The 15,811-nt window shown below is 37.7% G+C and overlaps 1 long non-coding RNA gene across 1 annotated transcript; it reads right to left on the reverse strand.

The window, feature by feature from the left end:
- Positions 1-6,825: 6,825 nt before the first annotated feature.
- On the reverse strand, positions 6,826-15,280 carry LOC121260058. Its single transcript, XR_005939681.1, has 3 exons — positions 15,062-15,280; positions 7,209-7,307; positions 6,826-7,115 (listed from the first exon to the last, which is right to left on the reverse strand). It is a non-coding gene; the product is annotated as an uncharacterized LOC121260058 (long non-coding RNA).
- Between the last annotated feature and the right edge of the window lie 531 nt (positions 15,281-15,811).

Consider the following 15,811-nt stretch of genomic DNA (forward strand, 5'->3'; position numbering starts at 1 on the left):
GAACTATGAAGAGTGAAGAGTGAAGATTGAACCGAACCCTAATCCCCAATCTTGCATCTACCTGCCACCCTTCCTCACGATGCCAACCATCGACAAAACTGTAGCACTTATCGGAGATTTTAGCAGCATCACTTACCTCATCAAAAAAAAGAATTTCAACAGTCGATTTGGTGGGTCAATCTACTGGGTGTAAAGCAGTCGATTTGGTCCTTTACAGAAAAAAAAACCTGTGCAGCAATTACAAACAGTTGAGTAGAAATCCATCCACCTAACCGATTATTTATTTTCATATCTAAAACCACTACTTTTGGTCAATGCGAGATTTAACCTCATCTACATATAGTATCAAATATATCCACTTTTATTTTATATCATTGAGGACTTTATTCTCCCAAATCTGTCCATCTTCATCTACGTTTAAAAATATTGGGGAAAACTTTTTGCGGCTAAAGATTAGTCACTCGAAATACTAGTCTCCTCTCTGGTTTAGCCTTAGGCAATTCTAGAGGTGGTGTTTTAAAATTTCAAAGTGAGTGTAAGTGGTAGCCCAAAGCTACGCACGATGGAAGATTTGGAAGTTCGATGGAAACAACTACGCCTCTCTTCAGAGGAGGAGGTAGTTCTCGAGTTTCCTGTTGAGGAAGAAGAAGAAGTACAACGTAAAGGTGAATGTAGTCTCACTGGGAAAGTATGCAATGATTGTGTCATTGGGAAAGATCTTATTTCAAATACGATGGCTAAAATTTGGAGGATTAGCAAAAGAGCTGTGTTCCAAGAGGTGGAGAAGAATGTTTTCGTAGTAACTTTTGAAATGCATGCAAATAAGAACAAAATTTTAGAATGAGGGCCATGGCTTTTTGATAATATGTTGTTTCCCCTTCATCCTTACGATGGTAGGCTACAACCTACTCAGATTAAGTTCGAATTTGAGATCTTCTAGTTACAATTGCATAACCTACCTCTAGGGAAGATGACAAAGGAATGTGGAGAGCAGATAGGTGCCTCTGTTGGCAAGGTCATAGAGGTGGATGCAGCAGATGATGGTGTAGGGTGGGGAAGATTTCTTCGAGTGAAAATTGATATGCCTCTTTTTAAACCTATTGCTCGTGGGAGATTTCTTCACTCGACTGGTGGGATGCTATGCGTGCCTTTTCTATATGAGAAACTTCCAAAGATATGTTTCAGGTGTGGGTGGCTGGTTCATAACGATGCTGGTTGTTCTAAAAGTGGACCAGGGTTCGTAATGGATGATAACTCATCCATGCAGTTTGGTGCATGGCTTCATGCGGAGGGGGGGTACTCGTCGTAAATTAACTCCTTTGTCTCTTGTTAACAGTTCTACAGCTAAGGAGGGCAATAAGGAGGGAGTTGGTGGTGTGGTGATGGAGGAGTATGGTCATCAGCCTACAAGGGTGGAGGAGGTGCAGTCAGTGTAGGATGAGGGGGAAGGTGGTCATGGCAGTGGCAATTTCCCAAGCATGAATCTCAAAGAGGGGTCAATTGTCGTTCAACAATTGGCTTGTGGGGGAAAGGATGAGCAAGTGCTGAAAGAACGTGGATTCTGTTTTGGTAGTAGCAAGTTTTCAGGAATGAAATTTGGGAAAGGGCCAACTTTACCTCAGGAACCTGAAAGTGAGGGAATTTCAAAATAATGAATAAATGAGAATAATAGCAGTGTGAATGCCACTCCTTTTAACCCACAAAATTCTATTGATGACACGATACAAAAGAAAGGCCATGATGGGCTTTTGAGCCCTGTCAAACTAGCGTCATTGGATTTGGTTAATAAGCCCAACTGGTTACAACAAAAAGGGGGAAGGCCCAGCAGCCCTGCATCCCAAGTCTCAAAGGACTTAACGTCTTCTCTGTTAGCTACCTCAACCGCAGGGTGGTACATGTGAGTGAAAGTGATTATATTCAATGCTTACAAACTAGGGGAGGTAAGTGGAAGAGACGGGCCCGTCTCCAAGGCAAGTCTACTTCACTACCTACTTCTCAATCTCGTAGGAAAAGATTGGTTGATGAAGATGAAGACCTGTTCCCAGTCACAATATGTTCGAAGAAAGGGAGAATTGAGGGGGATCCACAAAATGATTTGGCGGAGGCTGTGTGTCAGCCGCTCCAAGCATTATGAAAATACTAAGTTGGAACTGCCGGGGGCTTGAGAACCCCCAAACAGTTCAAAGCCTTTGCTCCATAGTGAAGGCTAAAGTGTCCGAGGTGGTATTTGTCATGGAGACTAAGCTATCAGTTCAGCGTGCAAGATTAATAGCAACAAAAGCAAGGTATGACAATTGCTTGGGGGTGGATGCTATTGGCAGGAGTGGTGGTCTTATACTTATGTGGAAACATGATCAAAATATTGAATTACTTAATTACTCTAGTGGGCATATTAATGTTGTTGTCTAAGATGCTTGTGGTGAGAATAAATGGCTACTTACTTGTTATTATGGTCACCCAGAAGTTAGCCAGAGGAGAAGATCTTGGGATTTATTAAAATCCTTTAAACCTGTTCTATCAAGCTGGTGTGTCATTGGAGATTTCAATGAGATTCTCTCCAATGATGAGAAGGTGGGAGGCAGTGTGCAAAGTGAGAGTCAAATGGAGTTGTTTAGACAAGTCTTAGAACAGGGACAATTATATGATTTGGGCTGGAGAGGGGAGAAGTATACATGGAGTAATTGTCATGAAGATGCTACCTACACCAAAGAGAGACTCGATAGAGTTCTGGCTACTCAGAATTGGATAGACAGTAATAGCCAGTACAAGGTTGAATCTCTAGCAGCTATTTGCTCTGATCATCACCCTATTCTACTTGAATGGGGTTCGGGTAGTGAAGTTCAGAGATGGGGTTCTAGCAGTTTCAAGTATGAACATAATTGGGGTAGAGAAGCTAGTTGTAGTGCTTTAGTTGCATCAGAATGGCAAAATGGAACTGTGGGGACCAATATGTTAGAAACTGTGTAGTCCAAGCTAAAGTACTGCAGTAAAGGACTCAAGAAATGGAGCAAGAACTTGGATGGTGAGAGAACTAAAGTCATAAAGGAAAAATCAAAATTGTTGGATCAACTTCAACTTAATGAAGACTCGTGTTCTATGACTGCTCAGAAACAACTTTAGAAGGATATAGATTGTCTTCTGGATCAAGAAGATATCAAATGAAAGCAAAGGGCAAAGAAACATTGGTTAGAAAAGGGGGATCGTAACACTAAGTTTTGTCGTGCATGTGTCAATCAGAGGAGGAAGAAAAATTCAATCAAAAAAGTTGTTAATGCTGAGGGGGTGCTTTTGACAGAACCTGGAGAAATTATGCATGGCTTTTGGCAGCACTTTTCTCAGGTATTTCTTTCTACTCATCCTACTAGAGATAGCATTTTGCAGTGTTTAGCAGGAGTGGATACTAGAATTTCTGATGACATAAGACTAGATCTGGAGAGGGGTTTCTCAAGTGAGGATGTTCTATTTGCATTAAAACAAATGTCTCCCTTTAAATCCCCCGGGCCAGATGGATTTAGTGCTGGTTTCTTTTTAGATCACTGGGATATTGTGGGAACAAATATCTCTAATGCTGTCTTGGAGTTCTTGAGCAATGGAATTATGCCTACAGGACTAAATCATACTCTGATTGCTTTGGTGCCAAAAGTTAATTATCCTTCCTCTATGCATGATTTTCAACCAATTAGCTTATGCAATGTATTATATAAGCTAATTTCAAAAGTCTTGGCCAACATAATGAAAAAGGTGCTGACTAAGGTTATTTCATGGAACCAAAGTGCATTTATCCCAGGTAGGCTCATAACTGATAATATTATGGTAGCCTATGAACTCCTTCATACTATGCAGTCTCGACAAAAAAGTAAGGTGGGAAGTATGGCCATTAAATTGGATATGTCCAAAGCATACAACAGGGTGGAGTGGGATTTCTTGGAAGCCATGATGTTGAAATTGGGATTTGGTAACAAGTGGACAGGTTTGATTACGATATGTGTAAAATCTGTTACTTATTCTGTTAAGGTAAATGGGGTTCCAGGTAACATTATTTTCCCTTCTAGAGGCATTAGACAAGGAGACCCATTGTCTCCTTATTTATTTCTTCTATGTGTTGAAGGTCTCAGTTCATTATTCCAATAAGCTGAGAGAAATGGTCTTATTAAGGGTGTTGCTGCATCAAGGGGAGGCATGCCCATTAATCATCTTCTTTTTGCAGACAGTTGTGTCATTTTCTGTAAAGCTAAGCAAGAGGAGTGGAGTCATGTAGAACAGATTCTATGGCAGTATGAGTGTGCTTTAGGTCAGACTATGAATAAGCAAAAAATGTCTATACTCTTTAGTTCAAATACTGACACTTCAGCAAGAGAGTTGATCACTGAGTCTACAAATGGGGTACTATGTGGTAATTACAACAAGTATTTAGGCTTACCCACAATGGTAGGTAGGTCTAAGTACAACACCTTTAGATGTTTGAAAAAGAAGGATTGGAGAAGAATTAATAGTTGGAAAACAGAAATATTATATGCAGCAGGAAAGGAGATCCTTATAAAGAGTGTTTTGCAAGCTATACCGGCATACACTATGAGTGTTTTTAGATTACCATCTGCCTTGTTAAAAGAAATAGAAGCTATGTTTTCTAGATTCTAGTGGAGTCACAAGAAAATAGGTAAGGGTATTCATTGGAGGAGTTGGGAAAGACTAGGGGAAGTTAAAAACAAAGGAGGCCTTGTTTGTGCTTATACCAACAGCCAATCCTGGCAAGGGCTTTTGATTGATGACATACAATTCTTAATAAAGGGACATGCAGATTGGAACTTGATTTTTACTAAGAGAACTGGAAATAAAGCATCTCATATTGTAGCAAAGCTAGGCATGTATTTAGATAGTGAATCAGTGTGGATAGAGGAGGGCCCCCTGGAAGTTTTGTCAGTCACTTTGCTTGAGAAACCATGTACTGCTTGATTTGAAGTAATGGAATTATATTTCTTTTTTTTTTAAAAAAAATATTAGGGAAAAAATGAAGCTAAAGTAAACCTTTTGTTCAATCTCATCACATAATGCAATGCTTTTTGATGACCAAAAGAAGATTCCATCATTTTTTATGGCTTCGTTTAACACAAAACAAGGATTAGTTTTGATCTTGAATAATTTTATTTAGATATTCCAAAACCAAGAGCAAACAGCTAGGAAACATACAATCTGGTTGGATTTTGACAAGTGCATGCATGAAGCAAGTTTTTGATAAGATTCCATTGAACATCAATCTTTCAGGAAAATGGTGAACATTTTCTGGAAGGGAAGAAGACGAGACGGTGACAGGACGACGAGTGGAGGGTGATGCACCCACGAGAATGCAACTTATTACGTGTACCGAAGCACACCAATCTCCACATCCGTTAGTAAAACAGTGAGTTTTACTTGAATGAAATTCAGATTATGTTGTGCGCGGGAAGGGATGGAGTTTAAATGAAGACGAATGGAATTTAGAAGGCTTTAATGAAATGGTGCATTTCATTTGGATGTACACTTCTGCAAGCTTGAAACGGTGAGTTCTGTTCTCTGTTTTTATTCTCTCTCTCTCTCTCTTTCTCTCTCTCTCTCTCTCTCTCTCCATCCTCTGCAACTTGAAACACATTCTCTCCTCCATTCTCCTCTTCTCCCCGTCGTCTCCATTTCATGCTTCAGAACCCCATATGCGTTTAACCCCTATTAAAGCTTCCGAACCATAATCTCATCTTCTCTGTGATTTGTCATTGAAGGCAGCATGGGATTTTTCTCAATCACCGGTATATATATCTCTCTCTCTCTGATTTTTAGTAAATTTAGGTTGATTTGTTTAGGGATTTTCAGTCAAAATTTCCCAATATACAGCCCTTATGCCATCGATTATTTCTCTACTATTATCTTCATTGTGCTTTCAAAGTAGGCTTGAGGGATTGTTGATCTCACATTGATCTGGATTCAAAGACACGTTGAGTATTTTTTAGATTTTCTAGTTTTATGATTAGAAATAAGTCTTGACTAGAAATTGAATGCTCCTGCACATTTGGTTGCACTCCTTCCAGTGACTCATTTAGTTAGCTCAATTATACATAGTAAAGATATTTCGATCTATCTCAATTTCTATTGCTGCTATAGCCATAGCTCAATTTCTCTCTATCTCATTGAATTTATGTCATTTAGGGTTATTATTTGGTTATTGCTGCTATGTGCCCATGAAGATAATAGTAGAGAAATTTTTGGTATTGTTTGGTTTATTTGTTGGGTTGATATTGTTTATGTGAAGTATTTGGATTTGTACAAAATTTTGATACTTTACATACCTATTATTTATTTGTTTATAATCAGGGGTTATCACACTGCAACTATTTCAAATGGATAGATAGTAGTGAGGAAAGTGAAAAAAAATTTTGAAGATAGAAATTGAGTTGTTAAGGAAGGAGGAAGAGTTTCGAAAAAGAGAATAAGAGATTGCAAAGAGGGAGTTGGGTGTCCACAACGATCAAGTTGATATTCATAGGCAACAAGTAGTGAACGCACACTTCTTCTTATCTATCGAGTCATTTCGATATTAATTTCACTATACTTAATACAATCACAATGAATACCCCTTGAATGGGAACTTTGTAATCTCAACCAACTTATTGCTCACGTTGTTAAAATGAACGTAGTCACAACTATTTTGAGTTGTTGTATATATAGATTTCAATGTTTGGATAATTTTCAGCTTCTGTGAATGTGGGAAGTTTAATTTATTTGGTGGATAATAGCTCTGTGGAGTGTATTTATTGAGCTGCATATAGCTTAACGGCCATTTATAACAACTAAGCATCATTGAAGACAACAAAAAACTCGATAAAGTACCATTTACCCAAAAAAGTACCAAAAGCTACCACATCATTAAATCGATAAAGTGCCATAGTTTGTAGGTTGAACATATTGAATGTAATGAGATCAACAAAGCGTAATGTAAGGTAGACATTAAACATGGAATTAAAAGATGGTAGCCACTGCGCTCTACTTCTACTCTCATCAACCGGATTTTCCGCAACTCCATTGACTTATAACGGGGGTTGTGTTTCAGGCAAGCTATCCGACTGGGTTCCATCAATCCCAAGTTACATCTGTGAACACAATTAGAAAAGTAAAAAACGAACCCACATGTAACAAAATCAATCACTTTAGAGACAAAGACGAAGTTACACGAGATATTATACTTTCTTGAGTCTCAGTCACTGCAAAGCCAAACTCTGTTCCACTAAAGTCCAACAATTAAACATGGAATTGATCAGGAACACTCTCTTGAGTCCCAACAACTGTTTGCCCAAATAAATGAAGTTGAGTGATGAATTCAGTTTATCTAACATTGCCATTGTATATACATCGGTATTGGAAGTAAAGATGAGGAACCAAATCCTCATTAGCTCCAAAATAGTAAACACCAAACCCCAACAGCAAGTAACATTTAATTTTCAATAAGAACCATTTCATAGCAATGAACACCACTGCATGCGCACCCAAACATTGAGAACCCAGTTCCTCAACCACACCATTCATTAGAAATTCAAGCATACCTTGCAAACAGTCAAGTAATTTACAAATTGGTTTTAGAAACTGGACAATTGACAGACCAAGAGAAGTGAGAGGCTGATGACTACAAGTAATTTAATTGACACAAGTTGGCATAAACTCATTCAAATTGCAGATTTTACTAAAAACCTGAAAAATTTTCAAATAAACTATTGAAACTTAATTATCTTAAAAGCATAAACAAACAAAGAAGTCCTAAATTTTACAATTCCCAACTATCATCAAACAGGCTGCCATCACTAAAACACAATCCAAGCAGTAGACAGGCTGCCATTACTAAAACACATATTGCCTCTAACACAAAGTCAAGGTGATTTTATTTTTTTTTAACAAGAGCTACTCGGCAGGGATTTTCGTTACAGTTCTTCTACAGATTTTTCCAAGGAAAAATTAATAAATTCTCACCATTTTTACCTGTACGATCCGAATTCTACATTTACGTATAGCTTTTGGGTTTTTTTTTTGGCAAGAGCTACTCGGAATTTTCCCTTTGTCTATCACTACATTTGTCCTTTTCAGCACCCGAAAAATCATTTCTAAACAAAAATAAAACGAACGAAAGGAACCCACTTTTAGCCTATTATCATATTTTAACAGAAAATGCAGTAAATGTTGTTAGATATTTTAACATGAACATTAATAAATGGATATTGGATTTTGAATGATCCACAATAATAAACAATAATAGTGAAAGACGTACCTTTCTCAATCTGTTTGATGAAGAAATGAATCTGGTTATGAGAGAAGGATCACCCTAGCAACTTGGCCTCGCTAGTGTCTCTCGATGGCTAGAGGCACTCTAATGTTGTAGGTGAGAACCATTTAACCCCTCAGTCCTATTTATAGATTTCTGGCCATCATGAAATCTAAGTCTTTGAGTCAGACTATAATTAGAGATAAGAGTTAATCTTATCTCTTAGGAGTTTAAATCTCATTATAACTCTAACAATTATTTAAAACTCTATCAGATATGGGTGAGTGGGACATAGAGTTCAAATAGAACTCTTACATTCTCCCACTTGGCCCATACGCCCATAAATGATATTTTCCGTTCATGAGTTTATTACAGGAAATTAACCATGTTGCGCAAATTCATTTCCTGAAATTTTTCATAGCTTAATTTACATTTCAAGAGTTCTGTAATATCAATGTCAAACTAGATACTAATGCGAGTCATGGCGGTCCTCTGTTATATAATCAACAAATTCCCTTCCATGTACCACAACATCAGTAACTTAATTTAACATGATCTTTGATTGGGATAATTAAGGCTAATGCTATAATGCCTTGGGTTCCAATTCATGTCTATTGTTGACATTATCTTGTCATCATTCATCCACATCATTTAATGTACGTATAAAGTGGAAAGACAAGAAAACAGAAATAAAATAACCATAATAGATATCATTAAGTGTCAAAATAGAATTCAAAACATTTACAAGCTCGTTAACATGTTCATATCATAAGACCCATTCTATCAACATGTTCCTTAAATAGCTTTGCTACTAGACCCTTTGTTAATGGGTCTGCTATCATAAGCAAAGTACTAATATGTTCTATGGACACTGTTTGTTTCTGTACTTCCTCCTTAACGCTTAGGTATTTGAGCTCCATGTGCTTGGCACCTTTAGAATACCTATCGTTCTTGGAAAAAAATACTGCAGAGGAATTATCACAATAAATTCTCAGAGGCCTGGCTATAGAGTCGATAACTCCAAGTCCTGAAATAAAGTTCCTCAGCCATAAACCATGTATTGTGGCCTCAAAGCATGCCACAAACTCAGCCTCCATTGTAGATGAAGCAGTGATGGTTTGCTTCATACTTCTCCATGAGATCGCTCCACCAGCCAGCAGGAAAACATAACCTGAAGTGGATTTCCTGCTATCAGAGCAACCAGCAAAATCAGAGTCTGAGTATCCAGTTACCTCCAAAATGTCAGTTCTTCTGAAGGTAAGCTGGTAGTCCTTAGTTCCTTGCAAATATCGCAATACCCTCTTTACTGCTTTCCAATGAGACATCCCTGGGTTACTTTGGTAGCGCCCAAGCATGCCAACTGCAAAACTAATATCTGGCCTCGTGCAAATCTGTGCATATATCAAGCTCCCCACGACTGATGCATAGGGGATTTTTGCCATCTCTTTGCGCTCCCACTCATTTTTAGGACACTGAGATAGGCTAAACTTATCACCTTTTGATATTGGAGTGTCCAGTGATGAACAACTTTTCATGCCAAATCTCTCAAGAACTCTTTCTATGTAACTTTTCTGAGACAATCCCAACAGTCCTTGTTTTCGATCTCGAAAAATTTCAATTCCGATCACAAAAGATGCCTCACCCATATCTTTCATTTCAAAGTTCTTAGAGAGAAAACCCATGGTTTCATAAAGTAAGCCAAGATCACTGCTAGCTAACAAGATATCATCAACATACAGAATCAAAATTATGAACTTACTCCCACTAACCTTTAGGTATATACATCGATCAACAATGTTTTCTTTAAATCCAAAGGCAGTAATGGTATCATTGAACTTTAAGTACCATTGTCGGAAAGCTTGCTTAAGCCCGTATATTGATTTCTTAAGCTTAGATACTAGGTGATTTTTGCCCTTTTCTGAGTAGCCTTCTGGCTGCTCCATGTAGACCTCTTCATCCAAACTTCCATTTAAAAATGCCGTTTTCACATCCATCTGGTGTAACTCTAAATCATAATGAGCCACCAATGCCATAATGATCCTGAAAGAGTCCTTTTTAGATACTGGAGAAAAGGTCTCTTTGTAATCAATGCCTTCTTTCTGAGTGAAACCCTTGGCAACAAGTCTGGCCTTATATCGTTCAATATTGCCTTTTAAGTCACGTTTGGTCTTAAAGACCCATTTACACCCGACTCTTTTACTCCCTTCAGGCAATTCAACGAGATCCCAGACTTGATTTTGATCCATGGATTTCAATTCTTCTTTCATGGCATCAACCCATTTACTAGAATCATTTCCGTGTATAGCTTGTGAAAATGTTAGTGGATCTTTACTTGTCCCAATGTCAAATTCAGATTCCTGGAGATACACCACATAGTCTGTTGAAATAGCAGGTCTTCGATCTCTCTGAGAACTGCGTAAGACAACCTGTTCTGGTGACTCCGAACTTGGTTCGTGAGTGATATTATCATTCTGAGATGGATAATCATTTACATGTTCCAATGTATCATCGTAATGATCAATTAGAGGAACTATTATCCTTTCTGAGGATGTAGGTATAGGGACATCTATCCGTACTTCCTCAATTATCACATCTTTGGGTTCAATTCTCTCACTGATCTCACCAAATTCAATGAATTTAGCATTTCTTGTTTCCACTATTCTCGGACTGTGATTAGGACAGTAAAATCTATACCCTTTGGATCTCTCTGGGTACCCAATAAAGTACCCGCTTACAGTTCTAGGATCCAATTTCCTTTCATGTGGATTGTAAAGTCTCGCTTCGGCTGGGCAACCCCAAACATGCATGTGCCTTAAACTTGGTGTCCTACCAGTCCATAGCTCGAAAGGAGTTTTTGGAACTGACTTACTAGGAACTCGGTTTAAGATATACATTGCCGTCTTAATAGCTTCATCCCACAGTGATTTGGGTAAGGTAGTATTGCTTACCATACTTCTGACCATATCTAATAAGGTCCGATTACGCTTTTCAGCAACACCGTTCTGCTGTGGCGTCCCGGGCATCGTATATTGTGCAACAATGCCACGCTGTTCAAGAAGTTTGGCGAATGGGCCAGGGTTACGGCCCGATTCATCATACTTTCCATAATATTCTCCACCTCGATCCGACCTGATAATTTTCACTTTTTTATCTAACTGCCTTTCCACCTCCATGAGAAATACCTCAAGTACTGAAACAGCTTGAGATTTCTCATGTAGTAGGTAGATATATCCAAACCGTGAAAAATCATCAATAAAGGTGATAAAATATTTTTCTCCACCAAAACATTCAGTGGAGAATGGTCCACATATATCAGTGTGAATTATTTCAAGAAGCCCTTTACTTCTTGTGGCACCTTTCTTAGTATGTTTGGTTTGCTTTCCTTTAATGCAATCACACACACTTCAAGATTAGTAAAATCAAGATGCGGAAGTATCCCTTCTTTTACTAATCTTTGTAACCGATCTTTGGAGATATGCCACAATCTTTTATGCCACAAGTCATAAGAATTTTCATTCATAATGTTTCTTTTAGTTCCAATACATGTTTCATGGTACTGAGTATAGGTATTTTTAATAAATGTATTATCGAGGCAAAGTCGATAAAGACCATCAGAAAGAAACCCAGAACCAATAGATAAATCATTTCGAAATAAATTGAAACTACCATTATGGAACGAAAAAAAATAACCATCAGTATCTAGTCTGGATAAGGAAATCAAATTACGCCTCACAGAAGGCACATATACTGTGTTATGAAGGTCTAAATATTGACCGATACTTAAAACAAAACGAAAAGTTCCTATGGCTAAAACTTCAGCCTTATTATCGTTTCCCATAAAGATAAATCGTTTACTGGGGCTTGGTGTTTGGCTTGTAAGGTATCCCTGTATGGTTATAGAAACATGAACATTAGCACCTGAATCTAACCACCAAGAGTTAGTGGGAACATTTACAAGGTTTGATTCAAAACATACAAAGGCAAGTGACTTACCTTTCTTTTCAAACCAAGCCTTACGTTTCAGACACTCAGCTTTCATGTGTCCATGCTTCCCACAAAAGTAGCATTTGCTACTGTTATGTTGAACCTGATTAACTTTCTCAGGCTGCTTTCCTTTCGGTGATCCAATTCGTTTCATCTTACCATACTACTGCTTTTTCTTTCCGGCTTCTTTGGTCACAAAATTAACAGAGTAATGACCTTGTTGTTTCAGTCTCGCTTCTTCCTGAACTACCATACTTGTCAACTCATTCACATTCCATTTGTCTTTAATAGAATTATAATGCATCTGGAATGGACCATACTGAGGTGGCAATGAGTTCAGAATAAACTGAACAATGAATGACTCCTTAACTTTCATTCCAAGGGTTTGTAATCTAGCGGCAATATTGGTCATTTCAAGGATATGCTCTTGCATTCCTTTAGCACCATCATATTTCATGGTGGTAAGTCTAGCCATAAGTGTTCCTGCTAAAGATTTATCTGCGGACCTAAATCTCTCCTCAGCATTTTTCAAAAAAATTTGGGCTTCCTCAGCACTAGGGAGTGAATTTTTTATATTTTCAGCTATGGTCATTTTCATGAACATCAAACTCAGCCTATTTGATCTCTCTCATTGTTTATATGACTCTCTCTGATCTCTATCACTATTCTCAGTGATGGGTGGTGGTTTTGGACTCGTAAGTGATGAGTCCAAGTCAAGGACTTCCAAGGTGAACCTAACTCGCTCAACCCATTCAGAAAAATTAGAGCCAGTCAAAATAGGAACAGATGAAGTTTGTGAGTGTAGTGATGTAGATACGCTTACTGCAAGAAAATTTTATCACATAATGCTTTGAGTTAGACACTTATAAATAATAATCAGAATTTAAACAATTATGGATAAACTAATAGTATCATCAAGACCCTCATTTGGGAGTAGATCTTAATACACAAAGTGTTCTCACCAGTATTAAATTCTGTGGATGAACTAGTTGTATCATCAGAATTCTCCTTTGGGAGTAAACTCTGATATACAAAGTGTTCCCTCCAATCTTTACTTTTGATAGATGAACTAGAAGTGTCATCAAGACCCTCCTTTGGGAGTAGATCTTGATATACAAATTGTTCACTTCAACATATCCACCTTACTATAGGTTTAATGATTTATCATAAAAATTAAGAAAATCTTGTACCTTTGGGCAACCAATATTTTCTTAATTTTTGAAGTAAATCATTTGTCCTATATTGGATAAAATATGCATGGCATAATAATAGCCAAAATAAACAATTCATACATGTATTTAATAATATGCATAAAATCTAATTAATACATGTATATAATAATAACATGTTAATAAATATTAATACATGTCTTTAACAATAATAACATGCATAAAATAACAGAAAATAAACTCTAGCATTTTTTTTTTTAATAAGACGGGCCTTTCTCTCGGGCTGGGCCAAGGTCCACGGCCCAGGCCCTTTACAAAAACATAAGAAAAACTCTCGGGCTGGGCCAAGGCCCACGGCCCAGACCCGTATCACATTAAGAAGAAACCCTACGGGTTCTTCTTCTCTCCCGCCCACAGTGCCATGACTTTTCCTTTCTTCTGTGATGGCGCCGCAGCACACACAGACCAGCTTCATCCCGTAACGGTGGACGTCGCCGGCGAGGAAGAGACATCATGGCTTCGCCACATCCTCCCACCGCCGAGGTCCACCTCCACTTACAGTTTCCTTTTTTTTTTTTTTTTTTTGTTTACTGAATCTCTCCACAAAACCACCGTGGGCAGTGGGCTTGAGAGCCCTCTGCCGCCGTTACAGAGATGCCGGCGAGGAGGTTCTCAGCCTCCTCGCGGCGCCGTCCTCCCTCGAGGTTTTTTTTTTTTTTTTTTTTTTTAAGCAGGAACGGCACCCATTCGGGACTTCACAGTCCCATTGTGCCGTCCCGTCTAGCTCCTTGCACAGCAGCGTGTAGTGACACGGCCACCACTCATAGTGGTTCCACCATATACGGTGGTTCCTCAAACGCAACAACGTATACAATAGATGAAATACACTCAACAAAGACATATACAAATTATGGCACACAAAAACCGAAATACATTAATGGTTATTAGTGCATCGTAATTTCATATAACACGGAATCAACATCATCATAAAACTTCTCTTCCAGATTGTAAAACTAATATTTTTAATTTTTCACAATATGATAAAACATAATATACGAAAACACATATTCACTGTATATTTTATCGAGATCATAAAAAATCTATCAACCTAAAGCTCTGATAACACATGTTAGATATTTTAACATGAACATTAATAAATGGATCTTGGATTTTGTATGATCCACAATAATAAACAATAATAGTGAAAGACGTACATTTCTCCATCTGTTTGATGAAGAAATGAATCTGGCTATGAGAGAAGGATCACCCTAGCAACTTGGCCTCACTAGTGTCTCTCGATGGCTAGAGGCACTCTAATGTTGTAGGTGAGAACCCTTTAACCCCTTAGTCCTATTTATAGATTTCTAGTCATCATGAAATCTAAGTCTTTGAGTCAAACTATAATTAGAGATAAGAGTTAATCTTATCTCTTAGGAGTTTAAATCTCATTATAACTCTAACAATTATTTAAAACTCTATCAGATATGGGTGAGTGGGACATAGAGTTCAAATAGAACTCTTACAAATGTGGGAGAAAAGTTTGAGTTCAGGATACCTTCGGGACATATGGGTTCCATTTCAGCATTCAACACAACATATTTCAACAAAATGCGAAGGGGGAGATTGCTTTTACCTGACGAAGGGGATCATATGGTTAAATGGAGGAGTTGGGCGTGTCCTATTTTCTGCTGCAAGTCGCTCCAATCTGGTCTGGCCTTCCGTGTACGTCACCTATTTTCTCCTGGAAGCCGCTTCAACTGACTTGGGCGTGGTCTGGATTTTTTCTGCAATAATCTCTGGTCTGGCTATGTATGTCTCCTCTCCTCTGACTTTCGTGTTTTTTATTGGTTCTTTTTTTAATATAATAAGACCCATGTCAGCCATCGGTACATAATTGGTACAGAAAAAATACTTGTACTTAAAAAAATTGATTTTTTAATCCTTTCCTTGACTTTAGCTTGTATAGTTTTCTTTGAGGGACTCTACAATCACCGCTCTCAGTTCGGGGAGTCGTCGCTAGTCTTAAATTATTTTTTTATATATATTTTTTAATATTTTTTAAAAATATAAAAAAATCATAATATTATTAAAAAATATATACTTAATGATTAAGTAAAAAAATTAAAAAAAAAAAAAAAAAAAAAAAAAAAAAAAAAAAAGAAGGAGAGCTACGAGCGAGACATATATCATTTCCCCTTTCCATTTTTCCCTTCAATTAGTCGTGCAATCCCATCAATTATGGGCCCTTCAATTACTCTTGTAGTCCCATCAATTACGGTTGCACTTGTATACATACAAAGTGCTGTGATGCAATCAAGCATTAGAGTGAATACAATATTTTTCTTCCTCCACTTTATACTTCTTGCATACTGGATCATGCTAT

Source organism: Juglans microcarpa x Juglans regia, chromosome 4D (assembly GCF_004785595.1).
Source record: "Juglans microcarpa x Juglans regia isolate MS1-56 chromosome 4D, Jm3101_v1.0, whole genome shotgun sequence".
Classification (NCBI taxonomy): domain Eukaryota; kingdom Viridiplantae; phylum Streptophyta; class Magnoliopsida; order Fagales; family Juglandaceae; genus Juglans; species Juglans microcarpa x Juglans regia.